The following is a 21,225-nucleotide window of genomic DNA, read 5'->3' as shown; positions in this document are numbered from 1 at the left end:
CCAGTTCAACAAGGCAGTTCAGCAAACCAAATTCTGGATGGTCTTGGTGGAGTCAATACTTCCTTTCTTGGAAAAAGACAATTGGATGTGCTCTATAGATCTCCAGGATGTGTATTATCATATAAAAATGGACAAATGCTCCAGAAGATTCCTGCAATTCCAGCTGGGAGCCAGTCATTTTCAATTCAGAGCACTGCCCTTTGGTCTCACTACAGCCCTTAGGGTGCTTACCAAATGCATGACAGTGGTAGCAGCTCATCTCAGACTGCAGGGATTTGAGTATTTCCTTATCTCTATGACTGGCTCCTTACCGCTGCCACAAGTAAAACAAAGCACTGATACCAAGTCTGTATAAATCCAAGAAACGACAATAGTTGAGTAAAAAAGACCTTTATAGTAACAACAAAGCTTTCAGGTTAAAAAACCCTTTCTCAATGTATGACAGCAGGTATAATAAAAACGCCCATATATATATACAAAAAAGAAATCATATGACCTGCAGCCATGATCACATGATTCACATTTAAACAAACATTTTATAGCCAATATTCAAAATACAATCAAATAATTACTTAAATATATAGCATAAAGCTATAGTAATATTATAAAATCTAAAACACTAATAAATATTAAGAATCATTTTAATCTAGTCTGCTGTATTCTAGTTAGAATGGGTTTTAAAGATACTGTTGCATTTAGACCAGGGGATGTGTCTGCAGAAAGCCTAACTATCCACTCATATTCCTTCAGGTCCAAAAAATTGGACAAATCCCCTCCCCTAGTTGTTGCTAAGACTTGATCAATCACCCTGAATTTAAAACAATGTCTATCTCGAGACGCAATGTGCTTAAATAGTGCATTGTTCTCATTAGAATGTCTAATGTTAGACTTGTGCTCTGTTATTCTTTCTTTAAGTTTTCTCGTGGTTTTTCCCACATAAAAAGATGGGCAGATTTCACATGTTGCTAAGTAAACCACATTGTAAGTAGCACAAGTAGCATAACCATGAAAATTAAATAGTCTTCCTGATACAGGGTGTATGAACGTGTCTAACTGAGATGAATCTTTATATTTAACTATATCACCACAGCTACTACAATTATGACAGGCATAAGTGCCATGCTTTGTAGTTACATTCAGACTAGGCTTTACATTATTAAAATCTTTATATCCAAGTATGCTTTTTAATGTTCGCATATTTCTATAACTAAAATAAGGTTTATCACCTATTATTGATCTAATGTCATCTTGTACTAGTAATACCTTCCAATATTTAGTTATTATTTTCCTATATATTTACATGCAAATAGTATGCATGCACCTCACGTCTTTAGAGGCATCGTCAAAGCCCAAATGGCTAGAGTAAGTAGATTAAACTCGGTGCAGGAAACCTTCATGAAGCAATTAGATAAAACCTATGAAGAATTTAAGAATAGTGGATATCCTATGGATTTATTAGTAAATACTAAGGAATATATAATATCACATAGAGAAGGATTGTATGAACCTATTTTCAATAGGATACATATTGAAAGGGATGACCCAGAGGTGTCCTCGAGAAATGTAAATAAACTGAGATTTATAACCTCATTTAATTCAATGTCAGATGTTATTAGGAAAATAATTGCACATTACGTCTCGAGATAGTAGACATTGTTTTAAATTCAGGGTGATTGATCAAGTCTTAGCAACAACTAGGGGAGGGGATTTGTCCAATTTTTTGGACCTGAAGGAATATGAGTGGATAGTTAGGCTTTCTGCAGACACACCCCCTGGTCTAAATGCAACAGTATCTTTAAAACCCATTCTAACTAGAATACAGCAGACTAGATTAAAATGATTCTTAATATTTATTAGTGTTTTAGATTTTATAATATTACTATAGCTTTATGCTATATGTTTAAGTAATTATTTGATTGTATTTTGAATATTGGCTATAAAATGTTTGTTTAAATGTGAATCATGTGATCATGGCTGCAGGTCATATGATTTCTTTTTTGTATATATATGGGCGTTTTTATTATACCTGTTGTCATACATTGAGAAAGGGTTTTTTAACCTGAAAGCTTTGTTGTTACTATAAAGGTCTTTTTTACTCAACTATTGTCGTTTCTTGGATCCTTACCGCTGCCGCCAGGCATCAACTCAAAAGGGCAAGAGATTTCACCCTACATCTTTGCTCTTCATTAGGCATTACAGTAAATTAAGAAAAATCAAATCTACAACCTACACAACAGCTGGAATTTATCAGAGCTCTGCTAAACACTGCTATGGGAATTGCTTCACTCTCAGTACAGAGGATCCAAAAGATCAGATCACAAGTAAACCACATAGTTCAGAACAGACGTGTTCCAGCCAGACTCATCCTACAGACGCTAGGCTCGATGGCAGCCCCTTTTGCTCTAGTTTCCTTAGGCAGATATCACAGGTGGATTCTACAGTGGCTTCTAGCCTCCCAATGGTCGTTAATGAATCAGCTGATGTCACACAGCATCTTGATCACCAGTCACTGCAAACAAGACTTATCTTGGTGGCTCCATTCCAATGAGATTATTTCGGGATGTCCTTTCAACTTTCCACAGCCCCAAGCCATAGTGACCATGAATGCTTCCCAGATACGGTGGGAGGGCCATTATCTGGGAAGGACAGTCCAAGGCACTTGGTCCCAACTGGAGGCCAATTTGCACATCAATTTCTAGAGATGAGGGCAGTGCTTTTGACATTGCAAGCATTTCAAGATATCCTTCCTCTGGGAACGGTGGCAATTCTGATGGACAACATGTCGGTGGTCTGATACATCAACAAACAAGGAGGAACCAAACCTTACCCACTTGTCAAGAAGCCCTCAGAGTCTATCAAGAGACAATTTCTTCCAACCGCTTTCTCAAGGCAACACATATTCTGGGGAGCTCCAATGTAAAAACAGACAAGCTAAGCAGAACTATTCTAATGCTTCACGAGTGGTCTGTCAATCCTGTGGTGATGGAGAAGATTTTCCACCACTGGGGTCAACCTTGCTGCAATCTGTCTGTGTCCCGTCTGAACAACTGCAGCAGTTACTTTGCCCAACCCCCCCCCCCCAAGGAAGTCACCCAGAGATGCTCTTCTCCACGACTGGCCACTCTGTCTCCTGTATGCCTTTCCCCCAACTCCCCTATTATCCAATTTTCTAAAGAAAGCCAAGAGTTTGGAGAACAAAATAATTCTTAGTGCCATGTTCTGGCCTCAACATGTTTGATTTCCCTTCATTTGGCCACACCTACTTTGGAAACCTTGGATTTTGGACCCAGCTCCAGATCTATTATCTCATCCAAAAGGTATGGTATATCCAAATGTCCAACATCTCAAGCTCACTGCATGGTTTCTCCAATTCCCATAATTGCCAGGCATTCTCCCCATACCTCACCAGTCTGGCAAATCATTTTGTCCCATCATAAACCTTCTACTAGAAAACTGTACCAGAGTAAATGGGAAAAATTGCTCGATGGGCTCTTAACAATGACCTTGACCCTTATGCAGCTCCTGTGGATAAAGTATTGAATTGTCTGACTGTTCTTTATCAATCTGGCTCTTCAACTGCTACCATGTGGGTCCATCTGGCTGTGATATCTTATTTCCATATTGGTTTGGATGGTTCCTCACTTATGTCACATAAACTTTCTAAAGCCTTTTTGAATGGAACCCTAATGTTAAGGTCTCCCTTTAAAGAACCCACTGCTCCATGGGATTTAACCTTAGTCCTACAATCTCTTACTCTTATCCCCCTTTGAACTTTCCACTGTTTGTGGCTTAAAATTTCTGACATGGAAAACTGATTTTATTAGCTATTACTTCTGCAAGAAGAGTATTGGAAATTCAAACTTTGTCCTGCAAGCCCCCCTATTTAATATTCCACAAGGACAGAGTTTCCCTCGGGTCTAATCCTTCCTTCTTGCCAAAGGTAGTTTCAGAATCTAATATCAATCAAACTTTGCAGCTACCAGTCTTTTCCCCTAATTTCTCCAATAAGGAAGAGTACTGTCTACACTTACAAGATGTTCACAGGCAAGTACACTTTTACCTTCACAGAACAAAGGATATCAGAAAATCCGACCAACTGTTTGCTGCCTTTTCCTCACTTTCTTTAGGTAACCAAGTTTGCAAGGTTACCTTAGCTAAATGGCATAGAGATTGTATCATCTTTATTTATCATTCAAAGGGTCTCCAACCTCCATATCCTGCAAAAGCTCGTTCAACTAGAACTGTAGCAGCTTCTGCAGTCTTTCATGCTAGAGCTTCCTTAGATGACATTTGTGCAGCAACTACATGGGCATTTCCTCATAGCTTTATTACTCATTTCAAACTGGACCAGGTCTCTAGGGGGTGTGCATCATTCGGTTCAATGGTGCTCAGGAATATTCTGTCATGAGGCCACCCAAGATTCAGGTAGCCAGGGATGCTGTCCCACAGTCAAGGATTACGTGAAGATTGACAACATCAGATAAAGAAGTTATGCCTTAACATAACATTCCATCTGTGTTGTAGATCTTCAATAATCCTTGACATTCCCCCTGCCTGTGACTGTTAGTGAACCAAATATTTCCAAGACTGGCTTCATAATAGGGACACAGATCTGGTGTCTTATTGTTATTTACTATTTGTCTGCCACTATATGAGGCAAACTTGATCTGAGGTAATTTAGAGAGGAGCATTATGGGTAGAGCCTAACTTGAGAGTTTGGAAGGCACGAGCTGAAGTAAATGGCAGAGTCGTTTCTGAGGCTCGGAACTGAGCCCCTACATTCAAGGATTAGTGAAGATCAACAACACAGTTGGAACGTTAATGTAATACATAACTTCTTTTTATGATTTCTGTCCCCAGTATACCAGAAAAGGTTGCCTCACCTTCTAAGAACTGGAAGTGTTCAGTTAAGCCTCTCTTATCTGACCACAGTGTCTGTGGTTGTCATCAAGAAGGCACTGATGCAAGAGAGCCTTGCTGTCATTCCAGCAGGTAAGGAATCAAGGACCAGAGACAGATTGGGGAAATGTGTATATGTATCCTTCACATTGTCCCTGACTGCCGTAAACCATCTGCCTCATATATCAACACTAAGTGAGAGCTGTCAAATGAAAAGAGGTGGTCAGTAGAGCAGTTGTCAGATATAGAGCTATAACTAAATGTCAATTACAATCGGCAACTGTTTCTTCAGTAGCAGACCTGACTGTGTAACTTGCCTACAATTCATCTGAAAATGCATTAGATTTAGCAAGAGCTGACATTGCTCTTCACACTCACACATGGCTCTTCACACTCACACATGGCTGCACCACCTGATTTTGCTGAGAACACCAACTTGACCTTTACTAATATGCCCTCTTTATATGAGTCTGCTGTTTTTGACCCAAGTGTTAAGGCTAAACTAATGAATATGGAAGGAAAGGAAAGTCCTGTTCTGCTGTTGGGGTAGTGCTTCATTCTCCACAGTGTACCTTTTTAGGATGCATTACAGCCAATATTAACTCTGTTGTAGGTGTGACCACCAGCAACAAAATAACCAGAGGTTTGGAATGAACCAGTATGGCTGTTGTAGCTTTCATACTGGTAGTCAGCCCATTGCTAGGAATAATCAACAGTAATGGGGCTACCACAGTCAACTCCTGGCAGACAGCAGCAGAACATCTGAGGCTTTGCCTGACTGTCCCACTGTGGAGATAACAGGAGTTATCTAGCCCTTCACTTACAGGAGTGGCTGACTATCGTGCAGGACAAGTGGATAAGGACAGTAATATCGTGAGTTTATGATATTCCCTTCCACACTACTCTCCAGCTTGACTGCCCCCCCCCACGCCAGACATACTACCCCATCCAAAGAGCGTTACAAAAAAAGAGGAGTTAAATCTCAGAAAGAAAGGAGATGCCCAAGAGGTTACATTAGACCAGAAATTACTGGTTTACTTCAGATTTTTTTTGGTGCCCCCCCCCCCCAAAAAAAAAATCAAAGGACCTCAACCCTGTGTCAGATGTGACTGGCCTAAATAAGTTCATCCCAAAAGAAACATTTCAGATGGTCACACTATAGTCTGCCCTTTCCTGTCTGTCAGAAAGAAGCTGGATGCACTATTTGGTCCTCCAAGATGCCTAGCTACTTGTTAAGATTTTTGAGGTGTGTAAAAGCTTGCCATATGGACTCACCTCAGCCCCCCGGGTGTTCAGCAAGTTTATGTCTGTGGTTAAAGTGAACCAGAAGCTACAAGGAGCGCCTGAATGACTGGCAGTAGCTGCTCGCAGCTCTACCATAGAACATGTTGGTATGTGCTTGAGTCTGTTCTCAATCACAGTCATTTTGAGGGTATTACTATGAATGCAGGGAAGTCACAGTTGGAGCCCTCTCATAGTTCATAGTTCATTACTAGGCATGCAGCCGGAGAACATTAAGGAGCCTAGCCCAAATTTCTAATTGCCCCTAAGCACTGTCTGGTTAAGTAACTTGCTTAAGGTCAAACAGCAGACAAACAAAAGCTGAAGGAATCAAACCCTGTACCACATTATGACTTTTATAGGATCTTCCCACAGACATAATCCTTACCTTACCAAATGGTAAGAGAAGTTGTTTCTTCGCTAACAATGGGAGCATTCTTATGTTTGGGAGCTTTGGGAGTACTGGCAGCCGCCACTAACAATATTTCTTAGTTTCCTTTACCAGGTTGTTCATGAGAATTCTTTAGTAGACCTTGAAATTTCAGTGGTCCCAGATAGTAGGTCCTATGACAAAACAGGTCAAAATTTGCAGAGCTTGCAAACTGCATTTCAGGTGGTAGCTTTACACTCCAAACCTGATTCTGTGCAGTGTGTTCCATGTTCCCACCCCTAAAGTGCTATATCAATATGAATGCCTCTGCCATAGAGGCTGTGTTTGTGGGGAGGTGCCAGTGTCAAAGGCAGACAATAATGTGTATATAGTCACTACTGGGGTCCAGTTTGAGCATCAGTATTATGGAGATAAGAGCAGTCCTCCACACACTGTAACCTGTTAAGCACAAAGACCAAATCACACCACTAAAGACCGTTCAAACAAATATAAAATATGTAAGAAAAAGGGACGAACATGCCACCTCTTGCTCTCAAATATTTAAATGACTGAAAAACTCTTAGTACAAACCGCAGTTAGGGTGGAGGCTTGATAGCTCTTAACAAGAACTGTTGAGCAGTTGAAGACAGCTGAGACACTCTCAATGCAAACAGCAGTTCAAATTGAAGCTTGCTAGAACTGTTGAGCTGAAGCACTCTTAATATAAACAGCAGTTTAAGTTGAAGCTTGCTAGCTCTTGTACGAACTGTTAAGCTGTTAAAAACAGCTGATGCACTCTTGATAAAGACAGCAGCTTAAATTGGAGCTTACCAGCTCTTCAAGAACTGCTGAGCTGTTAAAAACAGCTAAAGCACTCTTGATACAAACAGCGATCTAAGTAGGAGCTTCCCGGTTCTGGTTAAACTGTTAAAAACTCTTTATTATATATAAAACAAATACAACAAACAGTAAAATACAGGATAAGCACTTTCGGTTATGCTTAACCTTCTTTAGATCCTGTTAGAAGTAAGAAAGACTTCCTTTTTAATACAAAGCAGTTGCCACTCCCATTCTGAAAACAACATTGGGCCATTTCTGTGGCTTCACTATTCCCTCCACTGTGGTGTGAAGGTTACGGACCGGGTTAAGGCAAGTGTGCGAACAGACCGGGTTAAGGTGAGTGTGTGATAGTTATGGACCTTAGGGTTAGGGAGCGGGTAAGGTGAGTGCGCGATAGTTACGGACCTTATGGTTAGGGAGCGGGTAAGGTGAGTGTGCGATAGTTACGGACCTTATGGTTAGGGAGCGGGTAAGGTGAGTGTGCGATAGTTATGAACCTTAGGGTTAGGGTTAAGGTAAATGGATAGATAGTAGTGTATGTATGGTTTAGTGTAGGGTTAGAAGTAGGGTTTTGTGAAGTGTATATGTGTGGATTATTTATTTTGGTGTGCTTGTGTTGTGTGTGTTTTCTTGGAAAGCAATTTTTTCCCTGGGGAAAAAAATCGCTGTTCTAAGCCTTCGATGGTTTTGCACCTTGAGGTTAGAAGTTCGAACATATGGTGTTCAAACTTCTGCCGTTTTGTCGAAGTGATATAGACCCGGTCAGCTTACTGCTGTCTCAGGACAGCTCCCCATAGTTGTCTTATTGTGGAGAAGATGTGCATCCCACACACCTTTTGTTCCCCAGCTCAACAAGAAATATCCATGTCCTATGCAGTGTGAGCTAACGCTGCCAGTACATGCAGGTGATATACCCAGCCACTGTTAGGTGTTACCAATTTCACGGGTCTCGCAGCTTCCCTCCCTCCTCAGGATGAATGAGCTGACATTGACTATTCATGTTCATCCTCCATTACTCACTCTTTAAGACCCCTTAACCTTTTTTGATCAGTGATCATCTGTGGTAATAGATCTTCATCTCTATGTCATGGAACTAAATGATCTTGCTCAGCCTTTTCAGGAAAGGACTTAGTACTCCTGTCCTGTGAAAAGGTACACCTTCCTGTCTGCCACCTATAATGTTTATCAAGGTTCTAACTCTTCGTTGTTAACATCAATAAAAGTGCACAAGAACGTTTTTTACAAGTACATTCCTAATCAGACATCCTAGTACATATCCTGTCCAATCATGTGGTGTATGGTTTGTGATAGAAACATTTAATTATTTCTCCTTTTAAATCAGCTGCAACCATACAGATAACATTTCTGTCTTGGAAAACACTCTTTTTAGGGGCCATTCATTCATCTAGAAGAGTTATGAACTGCAAGCAGAACACAATAAAATCCTCCATGCGTTAATTTTCAGAAGGATGAGTGTCACTTCAGTACAAACCGATTGACATGTGTCTCTCTGACTACCTTAAACAGAAACAGTCTATCAACCTGCCTTTATTCTTTTCTTATTATTTTAATGCAGATGAATATCTGAGGCATTGTATGTACAAAATATGCAAAAACAAGTCAGATTTTATGTGGACAGCCAAACTGTTAAGGACAGATTCATAGAGGTGTCACTCTGTAACAAGAAATCGGGTCTTGAAAGTTTCCACAACTACTTTATCTTGATGGTTGACAGCCTGTATTAAATTCTATGAAAAATACATTTAAACATTATCTTCACAGCTTAGAGTTCATTTATCCTGGACAATGGCTACGTCTCAGGCCATTTTCAAAAACACATCCTTTGACTGTACTTGTGCACTCCCAGCTTGGGCTTCATTGAATACTTTAGGAAGACATCATAAGCTGGATGTAATCTCTAGACCTAGGTCTTCTGGGGATGCATGGAGGCATAATGATCAGTGGGGAATTGGGGGAAAAATGACCTGATTGGGTCACCATATCAATTTCATTTTGTAACTTTGTGTCATCTTAAAATTACTTCAAACAGGCAGAGCATTTTCTGTAGTCCTGTCTCTATATGTGCACATACTGTGAGTCTCTTTTTTGACCGTATTTGTCAAAATTGCAATTCATTCTATTTCAGTGGCTGCATTTGACTCAGTTACTCCATTTTATGGCCATTTACTTCAAATTTTGAATCTATTACTTCATTTTATGGCCATTTACTTCAAATTCTTTTGTACATTTGAATGTTAAGCTTGAAACACTTGTGATTATGATTAATTTTGTTCAAACTAATAATTTTAGCGTGAGGCAACATTTTCTTCCTCAGCTGTAAACATGATGATCTGGCCATCTGTGCTGATAACTTGGCTCTTAAAAAGAATGACATTATAATCTTTGCCTAGGTTTAATTATTTTGGTTGGCCCTTTTGCTAGATAACATTTTTACAATCTACCTGATTACTTTTAAGATTGTAAATGTAGCTGGTAGAGCTCTACATTTCTACAATCAACCTGATTACTTTTATGCTTGCAAATGTAGTTGGTAGAACTCTCTAGTTGGTGAGTTGCCCTTCCCAAAATCTGCTTACATGGTGTCACCAATGAGATGACAAATAACTGAGGAAATAATGTGAGATTTCATGAAAACTGAAAATGTTATATAAAGAAAGTGAAGAAATGGATTCAAGATTAAACAGAAGATGTCCTTCTATTCTCATGTTGCAGTATTCAAAACCCTTGGGTTATCCTCTGCTTAGCTACCCGAACATCCAGCCAATATACAAAAGTTTCTAGTCACTGCTAGGTATGTGGGATGTATGACATTGCCTGTAGGGAGTGTGGGACATAAAAGTGATGTCTGCATGTACCTTTCCTCAGAACTTCTCTGCCGCCAGTCGAACGTCAGCTATTCCTGCTGTCGGATCTTCTCATTTAAAGATAAGTACCCCTTTGGGGCCATTTTTTGTATTCACCTTTTGGTTACTGCATGCCTGCTTAGGTTCATATCATCCAAGAAAGGAAACTGCAGGTGCGGACGTCAGATCCCCCATAAGGACGCCCATGACCTCTGCCTTTTCTTCCTAGGGCCTAACCACAAGCACAAAACCTGTGCGATTTGTCAGGCTTTCATTTCTAAGACACTCTGCAGCCATCTGCATACCCTAACCATCTATTTGGAAAACCAGTGTCTTAAACGTCTGGCTCTAGCAATGGAAGGGCCATCCTGTCAGACTGTAGAACCACCAAAAGAGAAGGCCAAAGTCTCCAGGCCTGAAATTAAAGCTGCACCTCCTCCACCTGACGTTCATCCTGTGGCCAACATTTGCCTGGTGGGACATAGGGAAACTGCCAAGTTAGGTATAGCAGGTACTATTCAGGAGGCCACAGAACCTAGGGCAGAAAGCACATCTGTGGAGGTTTTGCAGATGTTGGGCACCACCAATGAGGGGGAACCCCAGCTCACAATGGACATCCAGACAGGTCCTTCCACTGCTTCAGAACAGTCAGAATTTAGGCCCTCCAGAGTACATATACCCTCCAGGCCTACCCTTTCTCTAAAAAGAAAACAAAAGACAAAATGATTGGCAAGCCTTCTCTCAGAGCTTTTTTAATGCCTTCGTAGGCCTTAGGCCTTCTGTGCTTGCTACCCCTCTGGTTGTCCTTCCACTTATTAGTCCTAGGCCTCGGGCTGAAGACACCCTTCCTCCTGAATCTAAAGATTCTTCAGACTCTTCTTCAGAGGACTCCCTTTCCTATGCTTCCCAGATGCCTTTCCCTCTGGGGTATGCTTCCCCAGAGGAGGACTCTGCTGAGACTGACTCCCCAGGAGAGGATGTCACCTTTGGTGAAACCATCTCTAAAATGAGAGAGTTTCTGAAGTGGGATTCCTCTGAAATGTCTGAGGTTCAAAAGAGATATTATGAGGGCTTACAGATGGACACTCCTTCACCATCTGCCTTTCCTCCAGTTTTGCCAGCATTTTTGGATGCCTTCAGTGCAGCCTCCTTGAACCCTGATTCTTAAACACCAGCTCCTTGAAGGCCTGACCAGTTCTATTACAACTACAGTTCTATAAGGTCCCTGAAGGGCCCACATTTCTAATAAAATGTACAGTTGCAGACCCTGGCACTGTCTCAGTCTGTACAGACAAACCATCAGGACTATTTCCCTCCACCACTGCCCTTCCCACAGATAAGGACAGCAAGACCATGCAATGTATTGGCAAGAAAGTATACACTTCTGCCACTTTGGCCTTTAGGGCAGTTAATTACCAGACACACATATCTAAGTATGCTCTGGCCCTTTTGATTCAGGTTTCCAAACCTTTGCCTGCTCTACCAGACTCGCCTTGTAAGGCTCAAATTTCTAGCCTCATCTCCTTGTCTTCTCAAGTGACAAGACATTCAATCCGATGCAGCTATGATGCTGCAGAAACCTTGGCCAGACCTGCAGCTTCTGCCTCTGTCCTCAGAAGGTATTCAAGGCTAAGACTACTACCCTTACATGATGATATAAGGGCTAAACTTCTAGATGCACCCCTGGACAATTCTGCCTTTTTTGGGGCTAAAGTGGCAGAGCTCTTTAAAACCCTTCAGCAAAAGGGGAAGGAATTACAAGATCTAATTTGTTTGTGTTCCCAATCCCTAAATTTCATAGGAATTATCCCACCAAGACTCAGTTCATTAGGAAACATTCTGCTCTCACCCCTCATTCTAGGAGCAAAAAGAGCACCAGGAAGCAGCAACCTCCTTCCAGCCCTGCTCAAACTCCAGCTCAAACACCTCAGTTTCAGGACAGGGAAGGTGGTCTGAGACTACCTGCCTTCACCCCCTCCAGATTCAATTCCCCTATCTCTAAGACACTCTCACTGTCTTCAAGTCTGGCAAAGCAATACCTCAGACGCATGGGTCTTGTCTATTATAGAAAATGGTTATTTCATGATTTGGATCACTCCTCCCTCCTTGAGAGGCATCTCACAGCTACCCCTTTTCCAGACAGTCTTAGACAGCCTCCTTTCTCAAGGGAATATCCAGTCTGTCCTTCTGTCAGAAAAGGGAAAGAACTTTTACTCCAGACTTTTCCTAGTCCCAAGGAAAGATGGCCCATGGAGGCCTATCTTGGATCTCTCCCACCTCAACCTTTTCCTACATGTACCCACTTTCTGCATGCTTACTCTACAGACTCTCTTCCCATTGCTAATGCCTCAGGCATTTCTGGCCACATTGGACATAAAGGGTGCATATCTACATAGCCCTATAAGACCCAACTACAGGAAATATTTACAATTTTCTGTGAGTTCCTCACATTTTCAGTTCTCTGCTTTGCCCTTTGGACTATCTACTGCTCCAAGGGTATTCACCAAGTGTCTGGCTCCTGTGATTGCCTACTGCAGGGTACAAGGGATTCACATTTTTCCATACTTGGACGACCTCCTAATCCAGGCAGACTGCTCCAGTTCCCTACACCTCCAACTCCAGAAAGTAATTTCTGTCCTACAGTCACTGGGTTTCAATATCAATTACCCCAAGTCCAATATGAACCCCTTCCAGGACCAAGTTTTCCTGGGGTGCAGAATAAGGACAGATGTTAAAGTGGAAAGCCTTAAGCTGCATCTGCTGTCAGTCCTCCATGCCACTACTATGACAGTGAGACAATATCTCAGACTTCTGGTTCATATGGCTTCCACTATACCCATGTTGCCTTTAGCAAGACACCCCATGAGAAAACTTCAGTGGTACCTGAGGTCCATATGGGCCCAACATTCCCACCCCTTGAACCACAACATTCCCTTCCTTCCATGCCTAAAAAAGGAGATCCTTTAGTGGTTGGATCAAGTCTCCTTCAACACAGGACTTCCTTTACAACCCCTCCCACCAGTTCAGGAGATGTACACAGATGCCTCGGACCTGGGCTGGGGAGCTGTTTTAGGCAGCTTGAAGGTGCAAGGCACCCTTGCGGACACCTTCAAGCAGGACCACATCAAGATTAGAGAAATGAGAGCAATCATATTTGCCTTGAGGGCCTTCAAATAACATCCTGAAGCAAGGCCCTCCCTGAAGTTGTTCACAGACAACATTAGAGTTCTGTGGTATGTGAACAAACAGGGGGTAACAAAATCTTACTTGTTATGCAGACTTGCACTCCAAGCCTGGGAACTGGCAGCCCAACATGGAGTTACCCTGCAAACAGTCTACATTCCTTCAGCTCAGAACACTCAGACAGACACCTTGATCAGGTCCATGTCACAATCCCATGAATGGAGGCTACACAGGGATGTGTTCCTGGACATAGTCCACAAGTGGAGTATACCACAAATAGATTTGTTTGCCTCCTCTATGAACAGACAACTTCCGCTCTTTTGTACCAGGGTACCCGGCCTCCCTAGCAAGGGCAACAGATGCCTTCTCTAGCTAATGGAAGGGGATGTTTCTCTATGCATTCCCCCCTTCCCACTCCTACAAAAAGTCCTACTGAAAATCCAGCAGGGCAAACCAAAACTCTTGTTGGTGATTCCCTTTTGGTCAAGATAGCATTGGTTCCCCCTTCCTTCTGCATTTAGCCAGGGGCAGTCATCACAAGTTACCTCCGAGAGTGGACCTTCTCACACAGGACAAGGGATCCCTAATCCATCTTCACCTGGAATCTCTGAATCTAACTCTGTGGGTGATAGAATTTTGATCCCTTTCAGACACCTTTACACCAAGGACATGTTTAAAGTCCTGCAGGATGCCAGTAAACCCAATACTAGGAAATCTTACATGTCTAAATGGAAAAGATCCTCCATTTATTGTCTACAAAGACAGCCTGACCCATTTTAAGGTGAGGTCCCGCTAGTGCTGTCATATCTGTATGAATTGTTGCAAGCATGATTGGCATATTCTTCTTTTAAGGCCCATTTAGCTGCTATTTTGGCTTGTCTGCCTCTTGACCCTCCTCTTGCCACCTGAGTCCCAGTAAAGTTATTCCTTAAGGAAGTACTGCACCACGGGCCACCCATGACGCCATTCCCACCTCCATGGAACTTGAACTACGTCTTAGAGAAGCTCAATGTTACCCCTTTTGAACCAGCATTTAAAGCCTCTCTGAAACACTGCACTTGGAAAACTGTGCTCCTGATAGCCCTGACATCAGCCAGAAGAATGTCAGAGCTCCAGGCCATCATGGCAACCTCCTCCTTTTCTCCTCTTCCACAAGGACAGAGTGACTCTGAGGACCAACCCGTCCTTCATGCCCAAGGTGGTCAATGAGCTATCCCTGAACCAAAGTATTCACCTTCCCACCTTTTTCCACATTCCCAGAATGACAGTGAGAGAGTCTTACATTCCTTTGATGTTCACAGACAACTCAGATTCTACCATGACAAGACCAAGTCCATTAGGAGATAAGCGTAATTGTTTGTTTCTTTTTATCCCAGAGCTCTGGGAAAATTGGTGACAAAACAGACTATTTCTGCCTGGATTCCCAGGGCCATATCCTTTTGTTACACCTACCATGGCAAACATCTTAACTCAAAAATTAAAGTCTACTCCACTAGAGCCATGGCCTCATCTGGAGCCTTCATCAAAGGACCTAACACTGCTTCCATTCTAGAGGCAGCTACCTCGACACCTGTCCAAACACTGCAAATTGGATCACATCTCCAGGTCTAGAGCAGGATTTACTAGGGCAATCCTGCATGGTTTCTTGGAAAACAGTCCCATACTACCCTCCTCTTCTTCCCTATGAGCTTTGGCACTCACCCAAGGGTTTTGTGTACTGCAACATGAGATTAAACAGACATAGAATAGTTGTATAAAATCTTACCAATAACCACAGATGTCCTTCTCTTCCATGTTGCAGTATTTCATCCCTCCCTCCTATCCCCTATATCTATATATATATATATATATATATATATATATATATATATATATATATATATTTATATATATATATATATATATATATATATATATATATATGTGTGTGTGTGTGTGTGTGTGTGTGTGTGTGCATATATATACCAAATAAATAATCCCTTTTTGGATGACACAGAACTTGTACAGACAACGTTGGATGTCCCACATATGTAGCAGTGACTAGAAGCTTTTCTATACTGGCCGGATGTTCGGGTAGCTAAGCAGAGGATAACTCAACGGTTTTGAATACTGCAACATGGAGGAGAAGGACATCTATGGTTATGGTAAGATTTTACACAACTAGTCTATATGATGCTTAAACCATGTTTTCTTTGTAAGTGGCACTCCTGAAATGGATTACATGAACTGAAAAATATTTAATAACAAGAGCAGCATGACATTTGGATGGAGATATCTGTTAAATAATGTTATTATTAAAAGATTTTGACACTTGTTGTTAGTGGCACCGTAGTTAGCAGAATTCACTTTGTCAGCTGGGTCTGGGCCTGCTTTGCAGGTCTCGGCTTTCAACAACCATGCTAAGACTGATGATATTCTTTCATGGCGCCAGGACATTGTAGCTACCATTCCCCCTGTGGGAACCGGGTGCCTGTGCTTCATGGGATGTTGCCTTCAGGCCTAAACCAAAGGCCACTTCCAAGAAAGTGGCTACCTCTCAACCCCAGCTTAGGTCTACTGGCTCCCATTCACAGGCTTACCAGCAGGATCTTGTGAGATTGGCTGAAAACGTTATTACTCTTGTTAGAGCCAGACAATCTCCACCTGAACCCTCCCCAGGAAAAAGAAAAAGGCACACCTATCAGAAGTCTTTTCTGACCACTTTGAGTCAGATGAGGATTCTAACCAGGTGGATTCTGCCTTTAAAGAGGGTCCTTCTATTGCCTCTTTTGAAGAGTCAGACTCAGAGGAGAACCTGGCTTCTGCTTCCCCTCCTGAGGATATCTCCTTCAGGGAAAACCTTGCACACTGTCAAGGAACACTTCCAGTGGGAAGCTCAAGATTCCCCTCAGTCCAAGAAAAGGATATGGGAATTTCTAAATCTCCCAAAACATAAACCTTCTTGCCATACCCTCCTGTTTTAGAGGTAGTGGATGATGTTTTTCAGGACTTTTCCTTGAACCCAGACTCCCAACCTCCTTCTCATAGATTGTGACCCCTGGTCCTAAAGGAGCCAAAGCTAATTCTGTCAACCCCCTTCCCCCAAACCATAAAACAGAAGCTTTGACCCAAATAGAGATACTATGTGCTCAGGGCTCAGTGGAACCAGTTCCAGTACACCTAAAATGAATGTGTTTTTAATCCAGATTCTTCCTGGTTCCCAGGAAGGCACATGGCAGCCTATTCTGGACCTGTCTGCACTCAACCAAATCCTACAGATTCCAAAATTAAGATGCTGGCCAGTCAAAAACAATTTCCTATGATCTCTCCAAATGCCAACATGGTTACCCTAGATTTAAAAGACACATACCTGCATATCCACATAGAGGAATCACACAGAAGCTACATACACTTCGAAGCAGATACCAGACACTATCAATTTTGTGCTCTGCTCTTTGGCTTGTCTACTGCTCCCAGGGTCTTCAAAAAATCATTAGCCCCACTGATTGCCTTCTGGAGAACAAAAGGGGTTCAGATTTACTGTTACCTGGATGACTGCCTTTTCCAGGCTACAAGCCTGACAAAACTCAGCTCAGACTTGCTGTTCACCCAGAACCTCTTAACCTACCTGGGGTTCACCATAAATGCACATAAATCCAGTGCAGACACTTCAACCAGGATTGTTTTCCGAGGGGCTCTGCTGGATTCTACTCTCCAGAAAGATTTCTTGCTCCAGACAAGGTCTCATTCCTGACTCTGTACTTCAAAGATTCATGGTCAGAGATATCCTCACAGCTACAAGTACCTCATAGCATTGGGTTACATGGCCTCTTGCATCCTCATGATCTCCCTGGCCAGGCTACACATGCCCCTGTCAGCCAAGATCAAATGATCATGTGCCTCAGAGAGGAATTTGCATAGTGGGCCCAGCCTCATTCCCTCAACCTTGGTCTCCCCTACAGAGCTCCCCCAGGACAAACAGTGACTGCAGACATCTCAAAAGTAGCCTGGGGAGCCCACTTCAACTAATTCAAAACCCAAGGGAAGTGGAATCACAAGTTCAGAAATGAGCATATATTTAAAAGAGCTTTTGGCAGTCCAAAAAAGCCTGATAGTCTTCAGGTAGAAATGGAAACCAGGAATGTTAGTAGTGAAAACAGACACTACCACAGTCAATCAGGAGGGAACTCACTCCTACCCTCCTTGCTGCTTAGCAATGGATGTTTGGGAAACAGATCACTCCCTGGGGATTACACTTCTTAGCACAATACCTGCCAGGTGTGCACAACCGGGTTCCTATGAGTACAATGAAAACACATTATGTCGAATGCATTTTCGTTGACACATGTAGAGGGAACAGACAAAACAGTGAAGCAGCTGTTCAGCAAATTCATTCCCTGGGAAAGAAGTCGCTTGACCACTTTGTTATTTTGCCATGTTCTGAAGTGTAGTGTGGTTCCTTGTCTGGTATAGCTCCCAAGCATGATTGTGCAACAGTTACTGACCTTAGGGTTAGGGTGCGGGTTAAGGTAAGTGCATATGTATGAAAGTGTTTACTGTTTTATATTTTGTGTTAGATGTATGGTTGAGTTACCTGTGTATGTGTTTTCAGTTGTTTACTTTTGTTTTGGGGGGGTAGAATTAGGGTTACGGTAAGTGTGTACGTGTTCGGAGCTGTTTATGTAAATGTGCGAGAATTACTGACCTTAGGGTTAGGGTGCAGGTTAAGTTAAGTGTATGTGGTTTAAAATGTTTACTGTTTTTTTTTTTCGTTAAATGTATGGTTGGGTTATGTGCATATGTGTATTTAGTTGTTTACTGGTTTTTGGGGGTATAATTAGGATTGGGTATGTGTGTAGGTGTTTGGAAGTGTGTAATGTTTTTTTTTTTTTTGCAAGGGTTGCAACAGTGATTTCTTTCCCTAGGAAAGAAATCGCTGTTCTGTGGATTCGACATTTTCAGCTTTCACTGAAAATGTGTCGATGTAACATCATTTGCTGTTTTTAGCATTCAATGTTGCAATATAGACCCGCACAACCAACTAGCAGACCACCTCAGCAAAAGCCTGTCAGTCCCCAACTATGGCAATTGCATCAGGAGAAATTTCTCAGTATAGCAAAAAATTTGGGAGCACCTCAAATAGACCTTTTCACCAACAAGGAAAATACTCAATTGGAGAAGTTTTGCTCCAGGGATAAAATGGAGTCAGCCTGGAAGACAGAAGTTTTCTCTTTCCCTTTGACAGACCTCTTCCTCTACTCCTTCCCTCCATTTTGTTTTGCTTCCCTGGGTGCTCCTAAACATACGGGAAGAGGGGCCAAGAGTAATTCTAATAACCCCATACTGGCCCAGGCAGCATTGGTGCCTTCTATGTACTCAGCTTGAACAACATGAAACCATGGCAGCTGCCACAGAGATTGGACCTTTTGATGCAGGACAAGGGAAATGTTGTACAGCTCAAACTGCAGACTCAAATTGTCAGCATGGAGGATACCTTAATGCCTTGGAGGGACCCTATCCTAGACAAACAGGTTCAGGATATTCTAAAAGAGGCCAGAAAGCATAGCACAAGGAAATTTTACTCTGCTAAATGAAAAAGATTCTCCCTTTGTGTGGGCAAAATACACAGAATCCTCATGTAGCCAACATCCTGGTCATCCTGGCCTATCTGGACAAAGGTCTGTCCTACTGCTCCATAAAAATTCATGCTTCTGCTATTTCAGCCAACATTCCTGCCCAACCTCCAATCTTCTCTCACTCCCTTATGAAATAGCTTCTTCGAGGGGGTGATCCACATCAGGTCACCCAGAAGGCCTCTGACCCCACCATTGGGACCTTAATTTTGTTCTGGAAAAACGTACTCTTCCACCATTTGAACAGCTGCTTTGGCTGAGTTAAAATTCTCGATATGGAAGACTGTCTCCTTGTTCGCCATCACCTCTGCTAGAAGGGTTTCTGAGCTACAAGCACTCATGCCAGTGAAACCTTTCCTCATTTTCCAACCGACAGTGTCTCTCTCAGGACTAATCCTTCCTTTATGCCTAAAGTGGTGACAGACACCTCTTAAATTAAGCCATACATCTGCCTACTTTCTTCTCCAAGCCACAAAACAAAGGGGGAAGAATACTCCAATACTTGTGCACAGGCAGCTCCATTACTATCTAGACAGAACCAGGACTATGAGGAAATTAGATGAACTGTTTGTGGCCTTTGCCACTGGTTCTGAAGGGAAACCAGTTTCTAAGCAAACCATCTCTAAATGGATCTCTCACTGTATTTTGATTTGTTACATCCATCATAGTATAAAAAGCACCCTGATGCTGTGAGGACACACTGCACTAGGGCAACTGCTGCCTCTACTGCCTTCCTTAAAGGGCTCCCTACCAAAGACATCCTGTAAGCTGCTACCTGGCCTTCAGTGCATACCTTTACCAAACATTACCACCTTTCAGCCTTCTCCAAGTCCAGAGCAGGATTTGCCACTGCATTTTGCCAGGCATCCTCATCCTTAATATACCATCCTCCCTTCTTCTTCACTTTGGGGAATTATCCCACAACTCAGGACTGCAACAGTGAAATACAATGTATACTTACCATAAATGTAGATGTTCGTATATTCATCTGTTGCAGTATTCTTTCCCTCCCTCCTTTCCCATAGCCTACAGGGTAGGCTTGGACAAATTTCTCTCAGTCAGGGAAACCGTCTTCCTACTCTTCCTTTCTTTAGGTTTCAGTGTTCCTGACACTGGACATCAGGGCCAGTCTGGGAGAGCTCCTACCTCTAATGGTCAAGAAAAAACTGCAATCATGGTGTCGTACGACTCCCCTTATACCTGAGAATACTGATGTCAGTTAAAGCATCTGCCAGCTGTAGGAGGAGGAGGGAGTTTATTTCTCTGGTAGTCGGGACGGCCAACGGCTTCCACGGCAGGAAATCCCACAAGTCAGGACTGCAACAGTGAGTACACTTGGATATCTACATTTATGGTAAGTATACAAAATTGTACTCTCCTATTGTCCATTTGGGGTCAGAAATAGCCTGTACCTGCGCAATCTTATCTATGACATTGTCAGTCTCGCGTGATGTTTCTCTGTAAACCTAGCACCTTCCTGTTCATAAGGCTTCTCTTATCATTTAACAACAAAAAATGAGAAGATAATCTTTTCTTTCATGTTTACTGACCTGTTATCACTTTTGTCCATGGTCTTGCCTTAATATTGGAACTAGACTTTTCTACAAGTGATGGAGGACCAACTCATCAGGTTGCAGTTTCCCGAACATAACTGGGTATAATCTGTTAGTTTTTCTTAGGGTATTGTTTATGAAAATCTGCAGCATACTTTCCCCACTGTTATATGACAAAGGAGTTAGCAAATATTGCTAAGTTCAAGAAATGTGGAAGGGTTTGCTTCCCTGCGTAAACTCCTGTTTTAACGTTTGTGATGGGTTTATAGGAGAAATGAATTATTTATCTGTTCTGAGTGAGCAATGTGTCAATAAACAATCATGAATCATCCATACATAAGGGAAGCACTGGAACTACTATATCACTTTCTTCAGGATGACAGTAATAGGTTTGGTCTGTCAGCATGACATCTATACTACTTGAATCAACAGAAGACATACATATACCAGGTACCTTTTATCTTTGCAGCACACCCAATCCTTTTCTGGTTTTACTGTTAGTTGTAAGGGTCATACACTCATTGGCTTTCCCATTTGATCACAGTACTGTTGCTGAGTGGAGAAACTGGAACTCTGAGAAAACAGGGAAATGCAAAAGGAATGGATAAAATTTTTGTGGAAGA

At 42.2% G+C, this 21,225-nt stretch overlaps 1 protein-coding gene across 1 annotated transcript in view; it reads left to right on the top strand.

The window, feature by feature from the left end:
* LOC122806610 (calpain-5-like) overlaps window positions 1-21,225 on the top strand; it is a 660,704-nt gene that overhangs the window by 412,998 nt on the left and 226,481 nt on the right. The gene's annotated exons all lie outside the window — the stretch shown is intronic.

Source organism: Protopterus annectens, chromosome 7.part0, assembly GCF_019279795.1.
Source record: "Protopterus annectens isolate FY-2018-M chromosome 7.part0, PAN1.0, whole genome shotgun sequence".
NCBI lineage: Eukaryota > Metazoa > Chordata > Ceratodontiformes > Protopteridae > Protopterus > Protopterus annectens.
Note: the sequence above shows the minus strand (reverse complement) of the source record. Positions and strands in the feature narration are given on the sequence as shown.